This window comes from Ochotona curzoniae, unplaced genomic scaffold (genome assembly GCF_017591425.1).
Source record: "Ochotona curzoniae isolate NIBS_2020 unplaced genomic scaffold, NIBS_Ocur_1.0 contig_3332, whole genome shotgun sequence".
NCBI classification, from domain to species: Eukaryota; Metazoa; Chordata; class Mammalia; order Lagomorpha; family Ochotonidae; genus Ochotona; species Ochotona curzoniae.
The window spans coordinates 480,039-492,221 of record NW_024465816.1 but is presented as its reverse complement, the minus strand read 5'-3'; the positions used below and the strand labels follow the sequence as shown (position 1 = coordinate 492,221).

Genomic DNA, 12,183 nt, shown 5'->3' with positions numbered 1-12,183 from the left:
TCTACATTTTGTGAACCAGGTCACTGTATGACCTTGTGAATCCTGGATCACTTCCCAACCACAACTCTGTTAGATAAATATGAATCCAAGGGAAAAGAAGTTCATCTGTCAAAAGTCCAGTTTCTCCAAACAAAGTTAAACAGTCTATTCCCTGAGCTGTTCGGAAGGGTCCTTCTCAGGTCACTGCATTTACTCTGGAGTTCATTTTCCTCCTCTTTCAAATCCAGAGAGTAACAGGTATGTATAGGACCACTGAACAAAAAAACATCTATCTGGGGCCATTGTTATCAGGTTGGTGTTCTACAATGGGTGTTTCTGTCCTGGCTATTCTACTCTACTTCTGCTTCAAACCAAGCTCCCTGCTGATGTACATGGGAAGGCAGCAGAAGATGGTTCACGTACTTTAGCCCTTGCACCCACGTGGGAGATCCATTTGGAGTTCTAGGATTTCTTCTGGCTCAGAAAAGAATTTGGGGGCTTTTTGGTGAATCATCTAACAGATGGAAAATCTCTCTTGCTCTTTCCCTCATTATCTTTCCATCTTTATAACCTCTGCCTTTCAAATAAATGTAAAATAAATAAGTATATGAATCAATTTTTTAATGGTCAACACTAATATTAGCCATAGATTTGAGAATGTGCCTTCACAGCGAGAGCTCATAGTCAATGCAGAAATTTTCCTAGTGTATGCTAGCAAAAGAGACAAAGGTTAGATCTTACTCAAGCCCGACAGGAATAACAAAAATGACAACCCTGTCCCAGTGAGATGGTTGGTTGTAGACTGAAATGTGTCACTAACTTCAAGGAAGCAACTTCTGGGAGGTGGCTCCTCTTCCAGAGCCCCTTCTCTTTTTGAATCTTCTCACTTGCTTAGACTCCAGAAAGCAACAATTTCGAGTTCTTTACTTTTGTGTCTGACGTGAAGGTTTTCCAGTTAATTTCAACCAGCAAGGAACTAATGTGTGCCCATGCTTGCTATGGACATGTGACTCAACAATCCCTGGGGTACACAGTTGGAAATAAATCTTTGGAAGGCATTTCCAACAGGAGGAGAGTCTCTGAGATCCACAGGTGCCATTCAAAATGGAACATCAGATGAATTATGTTGCACTGGCTAATTTGGGCTTCCCTTCAGAAGGACAAAGAGCCATAACTGCATTGCTGCGAGTTCTATTAGTCAGCATGAGAGAGTCCTTCTGTGACGGCTTCTGCTTTAATAGCCAAGCACGTACTGCGTCGGAAGTAAGAATGGCATCTTCAATCTATTTGTAGCACACAGAAAATGTGGTGAGCTGCCAGAGGCCTAGATAGTGTCACCTTGTACATTTTCAAAATTCTGATTGCCTTTCTACTTCAGTGTAACATAGATAGTGGTGATGGTAGGCATGAGCCCACAGGCCTGAAGGAGCAGCACAGAGTTCTGTATTTTTTATTCAAATGACATCGTTGCCATGTCTTGTCTATTTATTTTTATTTGATCAAAATGTAATGGTAAGCAAGAGTCCTAGAAGGCCAGCAGATCTGCAAGATAGGCAGTTGTGCTCCATGGAAAGCACAAACAAGGACAATGACCAAAAACAGGAGAATTCGAAACGGATGATTTCTGCCAGTGCCATCATTACACAAAGATCTACCTGATGAGAATTCAATATCATTTGATGAGAAAAGTGTGAAAAGCTCTTTTTCATTGTGCTCTTGCCATCCAGTATCCTACTCTGAAAAGCATTAAGAGCCGTGGAAAACACATTTTGACAGTGGCATTTGTTCTCCATTTTCAACAATTCCTTGCCCCTGTATCAGCTCCAGAGCTACAAGTAAGAGCATCAGCTCACAGCAACTTTCTTGTTGAAAACCTGAGTGTGGGTGCAGCCACAGAATGCCCACAGACAGAAGGGCGCAAGATCCCCACACTGTGCTACAGTAGTCTTTCCCATGCCTGCATCAGCAGCAGATATGCTCCAAAACCTTATGGATGGTATCAAACTTAGAGCATGCTTTGGAGGTGTGATGACAATGATAGCTAAGCGCTCACAAGCAGGTAGCATATGCAGCAAGGATACACTGGACAACTGCGTTCACATCGAAAGAAAGATGGATGGTGTATGATTAATTCCTTTATTCTACTTAGCATGCTGCACAATTTAAACTTTGTGAACTAGTTGCTTCTAGAATTTTCTATTGATAATAGCATTTGCATTTTCATAATTAGTCTGTGGAGCAGTTATTTTGTTTTACTGCATAGCAGATATATACTTTTGCCCACCCAATATTCTTTTATAAAGCTTTATTTTATTTTTATTGGGGAAAAAAGGTAGATTTATGGAGAGAAGGAGAGACAGAGAGAAAGATCTTCCATCTGCTGGTTCACTCTCCAAGTGGTTCCAATGGCCAGAGCTGAGCTGACCCGAATCCAGGATCCAGGAGTTTCCTCCGGGTTTCCCATGTGCATGCACGATCCCAAGGCTTTGGACTAACCTTGACTGCTTTCCCGGGCCACAAGCAGGGAGCTGGATGGGAAGTAGAGCAGCCAGGACACAAATCAATGCCTACACGGGATTCCGGCACATGCAAGGTGAGGATTAGCCACTGAGCAATAGCACTGGGCCCACTGCCCAGCATTCTTGCTTGCTTCTTTTGCTAACAGGACCTTTCTACTTGAGGAACATTTTCTGCATGATGGGGCAAGGCTTGTCTCCAACCATATTTGCTGGCTAGATCACCAAAGCTCATATCACCTCCTCCTTCTTAGTTTGAGGGTACTAAGAAGTTTAGACTTAAACTCAAAACTGTCACTTGGGAATGGAAACTAACCGGTTAAAAAAAGAGATATCTTGTTTTCCATGGGTGTTACACTTTGTATAAAATTCAAGCAAACATTTCTGTTTGTTTACAAAATGTTCAGTAGGTAGCTTGATTCTAGGCATGTTCTTCGGCCACACAGCTGAAATTCCTCTTGATGGAAAGTCACTAAATTAATCTCAACCATTTTTACTATAGGCTTAGTATGTGTAATTTCTATTCACAAACAGATCTGGTAGAGGGAGACAGCCTCGCTGGTGCCAGGGATCGTGCACATTACCATGAGTGTGAGAATAAAAGTCCTGCATGAACAAAGCTTGGGACATGAAGTGTTTTCTATAAAATATTATCATGTTTCTGAATTACACATGCCTAGTAGTGGGAAGCTGAAGAAAAGTCAGAAAGTTTTAATGAAAGAAAAAAGTCAACTACTATTCCATTACTGAGACAAAATTTGATGTTTGTTATTTGTAAAAAGGGTAATATGATGATGCCTTGGGTTGGTAGATAGGGCTTTTCATGTAGTAATACATTGCGGATATTTTCCCATGCAGTCATATTACTGAGAAAAATGAGCTATCTTTAGGGGCAGGCGTTTGGCATAGGGGTTCCATACTGCACTGTCTGGTTTGATTCTCTGATCTAAATGCTAACCTCAGCATCCTGATAAGGCAGACCCTGGGACATGGCAGGTGATAGCTCCACCAGTTAGGTCTCAACCACCTATGAGGGAGGTATGGATTGAGTTTCTTGCCTTGCCCATCTCCAGCAATTAAGAGCAAGCATTCGAGGAGGAATCCAGTGCATAGAAGCACACTCGCTCCGTTTCTTGCTCAACTAAAAATGTATCACTTAAGAAAAAAAAAAAAAAGCTATCAGCTTTACTTTTTGTCTTCACATTATTCAGCAATGATGGTTATTTTCTAGATACTTTACAATTTGAAGAATTGCAAACTATATTTTACTGTTGGGAGGATATAATAACATCAAGGTGACCAAGAGAAAAGAGTTCAGAAGAAATTGCCCAAATGCAGGCAGCTTGCGGCAGGAGACGGGAAGTCTTCGTGAATGAGCAGTGATTTATACATGAATTCTTCAAAGAAATCATGTTCGGTGCAACAAATAGGTAAACATGGCTGGGAGGTAATCAGGCAGGAACTGACACTAGGCACAAGAATTTCTGAGCCCGGATGCAGACCTAGTGTCAAGCCACAAAACTACACCAGAGCGTTCAGTATGCTTGAACAGGGAGTGTTCGCCCAGCTCATCATTTTAAGTACCTTTTGGTGTAGATTATTTTCTGAAGAACACAGCCTTTTCTCATAGCTAACCCAAAAGTATCAGGTATCTTTTAAATGATCAAAAATTCAAATGAGAGCAAATCTCCTAAAATTTCCATGGACAACCTGACTCCAATTTAAATAGGTCTTATATATATATATATATATATAAGACCTATTTAAATATATAATATAAGACCTATTTAAATATATATATCTTATTATATATATATAAGACCTATTTAAATATATATATACATATATTCATTAGGAGGACTCAGGGGAAATGGAGGAAAATCGAGGGAAAAAGACAACACACCCTTCTTGTGATGAAGAAAAGTGTGCCTGAGGACAGGGATTTAATTTAGTCTTATTTTGTTCATTTAAACTGGCACGTTGGTGAGCATCATGTTTCTCAAAGATTACCAATTCCAGCACAGAGGCTGACTCAATACCACAAAGTGTCTGCAGAGTGTGCAATTACAACTATTAAAGTATAACAAAGGTATTAAAATTGGAACAGGCTCATGAATGCTAGCTTAGGATAATCTACACAACTGAGCTGGCTTCCCTATTATCTCACTACTTAAGACAAATGACACGTTTTGCCTTTGGGAAAGAATTTCCCCAGTCAGGTCTCTGATTATTGAAGGTGACTTCCCTTTGCAGTAGATGAAGTCAGTTTTGTTAAAATCAATGCCAGCACAGTCATCTTATCTGGATATGGATATGAGTGATACAATCATAAATAGTATGTAGAACTACACACTACTACTACAATCTTTCCAGAAAGGCTTTATGACCTTAATCACACAGGTGTATGATAGAAACTTGGATTTGTTGTAGTAGTTTGATTTAGCTCCCATGGTGTCATTTCTTTTTGTATTTTCTGAAGTTCATTTTGAAGTGTAAAAGACATTAAATGTGCACTCTCTCTCTCTCTCTCTATATATATATATATATATATACACCTTATTAACGTGTAAATATTCTAAGTTACTAAGGGGATTTAAAAACAGATTACTTAGGATAACTTTGAGATTACTGATCTGTAAATATTCAAAATATATAAGCACCCATTTTGCCTCCTTATGATTTGAAATCTCTTTTTCCTTCATGTGGAACAAAATATTTTGTTTTCAGCAAGTGGATAACCTGCAGAGAAAGAATCTGGAACACGCACTCCCTGTTGTGATACCCAAGTGTAATCAGTTGGGATAAAGATGACAGACCATGTTTATAATTCTTCCACAAGGGCAAGAGTCATAGATTCACTGGGACATAATACTCCATTGCTACTTCTTAATGTTAGCCTCATTCTCCAGTTCTTAAGATAACTTCTGTCAGGTGGATCCATAGCAAATCCAGTTACTAAAGATAGTTCCATTCGAGTAAAAGAACAAGCAATCTGAATCACCAGTAGGTTTGTCCCAGTCACTCAAGAGTTGTTTAGTTACTTTTTTTGTTTGTTTCTTTCGCTGTTATTAAAGAGGGAAGGAGGAGCAAGAGAAAATTCCGAAATGTTGATTCACTCCCTAAATACTTGTAAGGGCCTTGACAGCTGATAGCTAGGACCTCAGTGTGGTCACCCACATAGGTGTGAGGGACCCAGCTACCTGTTATCGCCCAAGCTCTACATTTGCAAGAAATTGAAATCAGGGCCTCAAATTGGGACTCAAACTGAGGCATCCCCAAATGGGAAATGGGTACCTTGACTGGAGTCTTAACCACTAGACCAAATGTCTGCCTCTCAACAGTTGCTTTTAACAGCCTGGTTGAGGAAATCAGACATGTGTATGTACATAATAAATATCATGTAACATATATGTCACATATTTAAAGCAAATAAATTACACATTATTATCTACATAAGCTATTATATTTGTAGTTAAAATATACATATACACAATCTACACACAAAATTTTTCCTGCCCTTATATATTCCCTATGGTTCCCCACCCTTTGCTTTTGCCACGTGATTTTTAGTTTTCCTCCAGATGGGACGTATAGGCTTCCCACCCCACAGATGTCAGCTTAGCCACATGAAACGGAAACAGAAGTAACACATGCCAGTTTCAAGCAAAACATGTCAAGGGTCAGCACCTTACTCTGGCAGCTTTCCTGTCCTTTTCTCCTTTACCGTGAGATTGCATTGAGAGAGACTATTCTGTCAGACAAGGTTCTGGAATTATGACACCAGAGCTAATATGCAATGTGAAAAAGAAATAAACCTGGGAACAACATGTTACGGTGGGAATAATCCAACACCAGCTAACTTCACACGGAGGCCAGCTATTCATTCCATATGGTGTGAAGCATATGAAACTTTCTGGATGTCTACTGGTGTGGCTCCAGTCATCATAGGTGCTAGAAATTATGCTTCCAAGCCTACAATGAAGGACTTATATGAATTAAAAAAAACAATGTAAGCAGTCCTTTCACACTCATCTTGTACATATATCCACATGTGTGTACACCTGTATCACAAAAAAAAAATGGAAAGTTTGGTTGTTACTGCATGAAGAAGCTCTCCTCCATGCCATTTCACTAATTGTATTTAAAAGGGATAAACAAAACAAAACAAAAAACCTTTAGAATACCTCCACTCCAATCAATCTCAGAAAGAAAATATATGCTCTCCCAGCCAAACAGTTCCGGACCAGATTGTTTTGACTCAAGTTTTCCATGATGCAGAGCAGTTCTTTATTCTCCTCTCTCATTTGGTACAGATTGTTCCCATCAGGCGCTTGTGGTATTTGTCAGGGAGGTTGCATGCAGGCGCACAAATATCCCCAGCTTTTTGAAGTTGTGGAGCCACTGCCTGCCACTAAATCCCAAGAAATTCTTCAAGATGGAGTCAGTTAAGCAAATGAACTGAAGGTGGGCAGAGTTGATTCAGACAATTAGAAGCAGCGTCAGAATCTTCAGGCATTGGCCTCCGCGTTGACCTAAGACAACAGTCCTTGAAAAACAGAAATTATGGAGAGTTACTGTGGCCTAGTGAGTGAAGCTGCTGCTTGGGATGCCCATGTCCCAAATCAGAGTGTCAGTTTGAGTCCTGGCTCCTCTATTTTTGATCCAGCTTCCTGATCAGGCACCTGGGAGGGCAGTGGATGATGGTCCAAGTAGCTGGGTTCTTTCCAGCCAGGTGGGAAACCAAAATGAAGTTCCTGGCTACTGTGGACATTTGGGAAGGGAACCAGTAGATGGAAGAGATCTTTCTCTATTGCTAAATTAGTCTGCCTTTTGAAGAAAGATGAGCATATCTTTAAAAAAAAATTTTTAATATTTTCATTTTATTTGAAGGCGCGAGAGAGAGAGATCCCATAACTGGTTCCCCTCCATGTACCCACAGTAGTTGACTGTTCCAGCAAAGTCCTGTGACTCAATCCAGGTCTCCTACACGAGTGGTAGGGTCCCACGTATTTAGTAGGGTGCACATTAGTGGGAAGTTGGAGTCTGAAGCAGAGTAAGAACTTGATCCCAGGCACTTGGATGTGTGGATGCAGGCATTACAAACAGCATGTTAACGGCTGTGCTGACAGCCTGCCCTGACAACAACATGCATCTGGCGAGTGGTCTCAGAATAAGAGCATGAGGTTCTGGAGACAGTCTCGTCTGACTCCGCTGTCCTGGGAAATGTGATAAATGAGAATCCACATCAGCCGACTTGTTACAGCCTCTCTGGAGCAGATGCTTTGACTTCTGTAGGTTCCAAACTGCTATTATCAGAATGGCCCTTGAGCATTCTCTATCATGCTCAAGATTTCCTGCCAGGCAAAGGGCAGGGCTTTGGGCAAGGTACACCTTCACTACAGTCAAGAGTTCTTGCCTCATGAGAAGTACTCTGCTTTACTTCCTAAACGTTAAAACAATTACCACGTGTCCTGACACATTTTTACCTCTCCTGGATTATACCAGGCAGAGCTGAATGTTTAATGATCCACAGGGCAAAAGGTTACTGCTGTTTGCCTTAACTAGTGTTTTCTTTTCCTGATTTTGTATGAGTCTCTTATTTATTTGAAAGACTAGTGGTGAGGATGATCTTCCATCCACTGGTTCACTACTCGATCGGCTGCAATGGCCAGAGTTGCTCCAGGCTGAAGTCAGGAGCCAGGAACCCTGGGTAGGGTTCTTGTATATGAGTCACAGGGATCCAAGCGCTTAAGCCATCTTCTGTTGCCTTTGCAGGAGCATGAACAGAAAGCTGAACACAACACCAGCCCCAAGCTAAATTACTCTATTGCTCTGGGCTCTCGAGCTACAATAGAAACTTTTATGGCATTGGAGAAAACTTTGCTGCATAGGCAAAAGAGAGAGCACAGACGCTGTTATGATAAAGTACTGCCAAGAATCCCTTGTGCCCCTCTCAATTCTTTCACTTCTGGAGGGTTAGCCATGGCAAGCTACAACTCAGCAGAGCACTGGTCTCTTTTCAAGACTTTTTGCACTTAGCTTGTCAAATGCCTGGATCTACCAAGATTCAGTTTTGCCTGACTTAATCCCAAGGAAACATTTGCACAACTCAAATGTATTTTCATTACATGACTACACATAAAATCTTAATATGGCATGCATTCTTTTTTAATTCCTTGGCACTGGATCAGATTGTAAATAAAATATTTACTGGAGATTTTTCAACATCTCTTTGTCAGTTTTCTGGAAGGCTTTATAGTTGTCTGCTGAATGCAAGTGATGGCATTGGCTCCACTTATCTAAGCAAGTAAGAGTCAAATTCAAGAAATGGAGTTACTATTCAGTTTTCAGTTGCAGATTCATTTTCCCCCATTTCCTTCAAGACCAAAGGGCCCACTGAGCTCAGAGGTTTGCAGTGTAAGTGCTGGGGTTTTTATTTTGCAATTCATTACTAGGTACTGACATTATATACTTCTTGTAAAAGAAAATGTAAAATGAGTTCAGCTTTACTTGATTGGGAGTAGAAGGGATGAAATTCCCAAATGAAGAGTGGGAAGAGTGTCTGGACACTGGAACCCTTTTGTCCATCAGACCCATCCATGTCACCAGGGCATACTAATTTTAAAGCCAACTGAACCTCCTCATCAACATGCCACAAATGAAACAAGCTTAAGAGGTAAAGAAAGCTACAGGACTTATAAAATATATTTTTAAAACTTAAGACAGATTAACAATTTGAAAACCCTTAGTTCACACAGAATGGCAGATAACTTTGAATTCTAATAGAAATTCTTTAGGCCTTAATAATCATTGGCACGAAATCTTCACTTGTTCTTCCAAAAGCAATGTCACAAAATCTTAACCAAGGGTTCAACGCAATGGCTCAGTGGCTAAGCCATCTCATCTTGCATTCACTGGGATCTGATATGGGTACTGGTTAGTGTCTCAGCTGTTCCACTTACCATCCAGCTCTCTGCCTGTGGCCTGGGGAAACAGTGGAGGATGGCCCAAGGCCTTAGGATCCTGCACCTGTGTGGGAGCCCCAGAGGAAGTTCCTGGCTCCAAATTTAAGACTGCCTCAGCTCTGGCTGTTGCAGCCACTTGAACAGTGAACCAGTAGATGGAACATCTTTCTTTCTGTTAATATGCTTTTCCAATAAAAATAAATTAAACCTTAACTGAACCTCTTCAAGTTTTAAATTAAAGGACACAGTAGGGAATGTTAGAAGTACATGCTGTGTAAAGAAACAATCACTTCTCAATGGAAGTACCTTGTATAGTATGAATAAATTTAATTTCCTGACTAGCTTTGGGGGACAATGATCTTTATTAATGTAGCCAATATGATGATCTAAGCTAATAATGTTGCCCAAATATTCACTGAATTAGATATAAAAGGATCACTTTCTCCATCAGCAGGTTTGAATAGATGATGTGACTTAAAATTCCTCCTTATGTGTCAATATTTGGTGTAGATGGTAAGATGCCCACTTGGGACACGGGCATCCTACCTCAGAGGATCAAGATCCTAGTCCTGGGTTCCCTCTTGATTACAGCTCCTCACGTACGTCTACCCTGGGAAACGGCAGGTGACACCTCAAGTACTTGAGCTCTTGTGACCCATGTGGGAGACCAGGATGAAGTTTCTGGCTCCTGGCTTTGACCTGGCCCAGTCCTGTATGTTATAGGCACTGGGCAGTGTGAACCAGAAGATGGGAACTCTGTCTGCTAGTTTGGTTCCATGCCCCATCTCTGCTTTTCGAAAAAGTATTTTAAAAACATTCTCCTTAAACAAATTCTAATGGAAGAATCATATATTCAAAACCTTCTCACATATACATTCAAATCAAAGCTAAATTATGCTCAAAATCAGAAAGAAAACAAACCAGGTGAGTAACTTAAAAGTGCTATAAAAGGAGGAAACGGTGTGGCACAGCAAATTGAGCCACAGTTTGGGATGCTTTCATTACTGTATGAGAGTTCCTAGTTCAAGTCTTGGCTACTCTGCTTCTGGTTTGGCTTCTGCTAAATGAGCCTGGAAGGCACTGGATGATGATCCTTGCCCTTAGACTCCTACCACCTATATGGGAGACCCAAATAGAAGTCTGGGCTGCCTGCTTTGGCCTCTCCTTAGCTGCAGCTCTTGCGCGCATTTCGGGAGAACTAGTGGATGGGAAATCAACCTCTTTCTCACTCTCTGCCACAGCACCTTTCAAACAAATGAGTACATCTTTTAAAAAGGACTGCCAAGAATGCTGTTGCTACTAAAGGCCAGCAAGGTGGTACTGCCCCAAGATTTTAGGGACACGAATCCTTCAACATGGAATTCTAGATTTTGCACAGGCTGGCAAATCTGTCAGAACCAATCCAAGGACCTAATAAGCAAGGGCAAAATCCCAAGCTTTAGTTGTCTTCCGGTAACGCAGCATGACAAATATATTTGCTTTCAAATATCAAATAAAAACACCAGTGACCTCCATATCTGAGGAATCTGCCTCTCAGGGGTCAGCCAAGTATGGACTGAACGTACAAAAAAGAACAATGACATCTGGATAGAACATGGACAGGATTTTTCTTTTCCCCTTTTCCTTATTTCCATTCTAACACAGGACTCATATAATCACTGTGTACTCAGTATTTACATCATTCTAGGTAGAACAAGTAATCTTGAGATGATTTAAAGCATGCAGGAAAAGGTGTGCATGGTCTAGGCAAATACTACAGCATTTCATACAAGGGACTTGGACATCTGCAGATTTGGGTATTCTTAGGGTTCCTGGAATAAATCTTGTCCAGATGCAATATCATAAATGCTGTGGTTTTGATTTTCTGTTAGCAAGTAACCAGAAAAAATGGAGGGAGTAAAAATGGAAGAAGGGAAGAGAGGAAAATTGCTATAATTAGTCTGCTATGCAGTCTCTCATTCTTCTATGATGAAGATGTGTATGTGTTTCTAGGCTAAGTATACTATCCATTTCACCCAAACTTTACATAAAAATTTCCACTTGACAATGCCACCACATGTCATTTCAACCATTTTAGATGGCTGAATAATATCCCTACCGCCATTACATGAAAAACCATTTTCTTTTGTCAGCTCCGGCTTCCATGATCATGGGTTAAAAATAATAGACCCAGTTCTCTGGAGAGTCTCATCTAAATAAAGAATTTTGTCAGAATATGCTTCCTGGTGAATGCATTTCAGAGATTACTGTTGAGCTGACATTTCTCATGCTATTTTACATTCTGGATGAAGACATATCTCATATGGTTTTGATTTATATTCTCAACAGACTTCACAAAGGAAATTCCAAGTGGAAGTTTATTCATACACCAGAAGTATGTTTAAATGATGCTACGGGGATGTCTTAAACTAATACGAGTCAGGAAGTTCAAGGTGAAGGTTAGATCCTGGACCCTGTTCCCACCTTTCCTTCTTGGAAGCATTAGGTATTTGGGAAATGGAGGTTTTTATGTAACAGCTGTTGTACTTGCTTCAGATAACTTCATAGGTGCATTTCACTTTATGTTACAAATTGGTATTTCCTGGTTGCCAAAGTTACAAGGCTGCACTTAAAACACACACACACACACACACACACACACACAGAGGGAAATAAACAAACCAGACCAAATTAAAAAAAAAAAAAACTCTACATCTTGTTGTAGTGACTGCATGAATATTTGG

General features: G+C 40.5%; 1 protein-coding gene across 3 annotated transcripts in view; it reads right to left on the bottom strand.

Annotated features, from left to right (window-relative positions):
- STARD13 (StAR related lipid transfer domain containing 13) overlaps positions 1–12,183 on the bottom strand; it is a 230,545-nt gene that overhangs the window by 61,142 nt on the left and 157,220 nt on the right. The gene's annotated exons all lie outside the window — the stretch shown is intronic.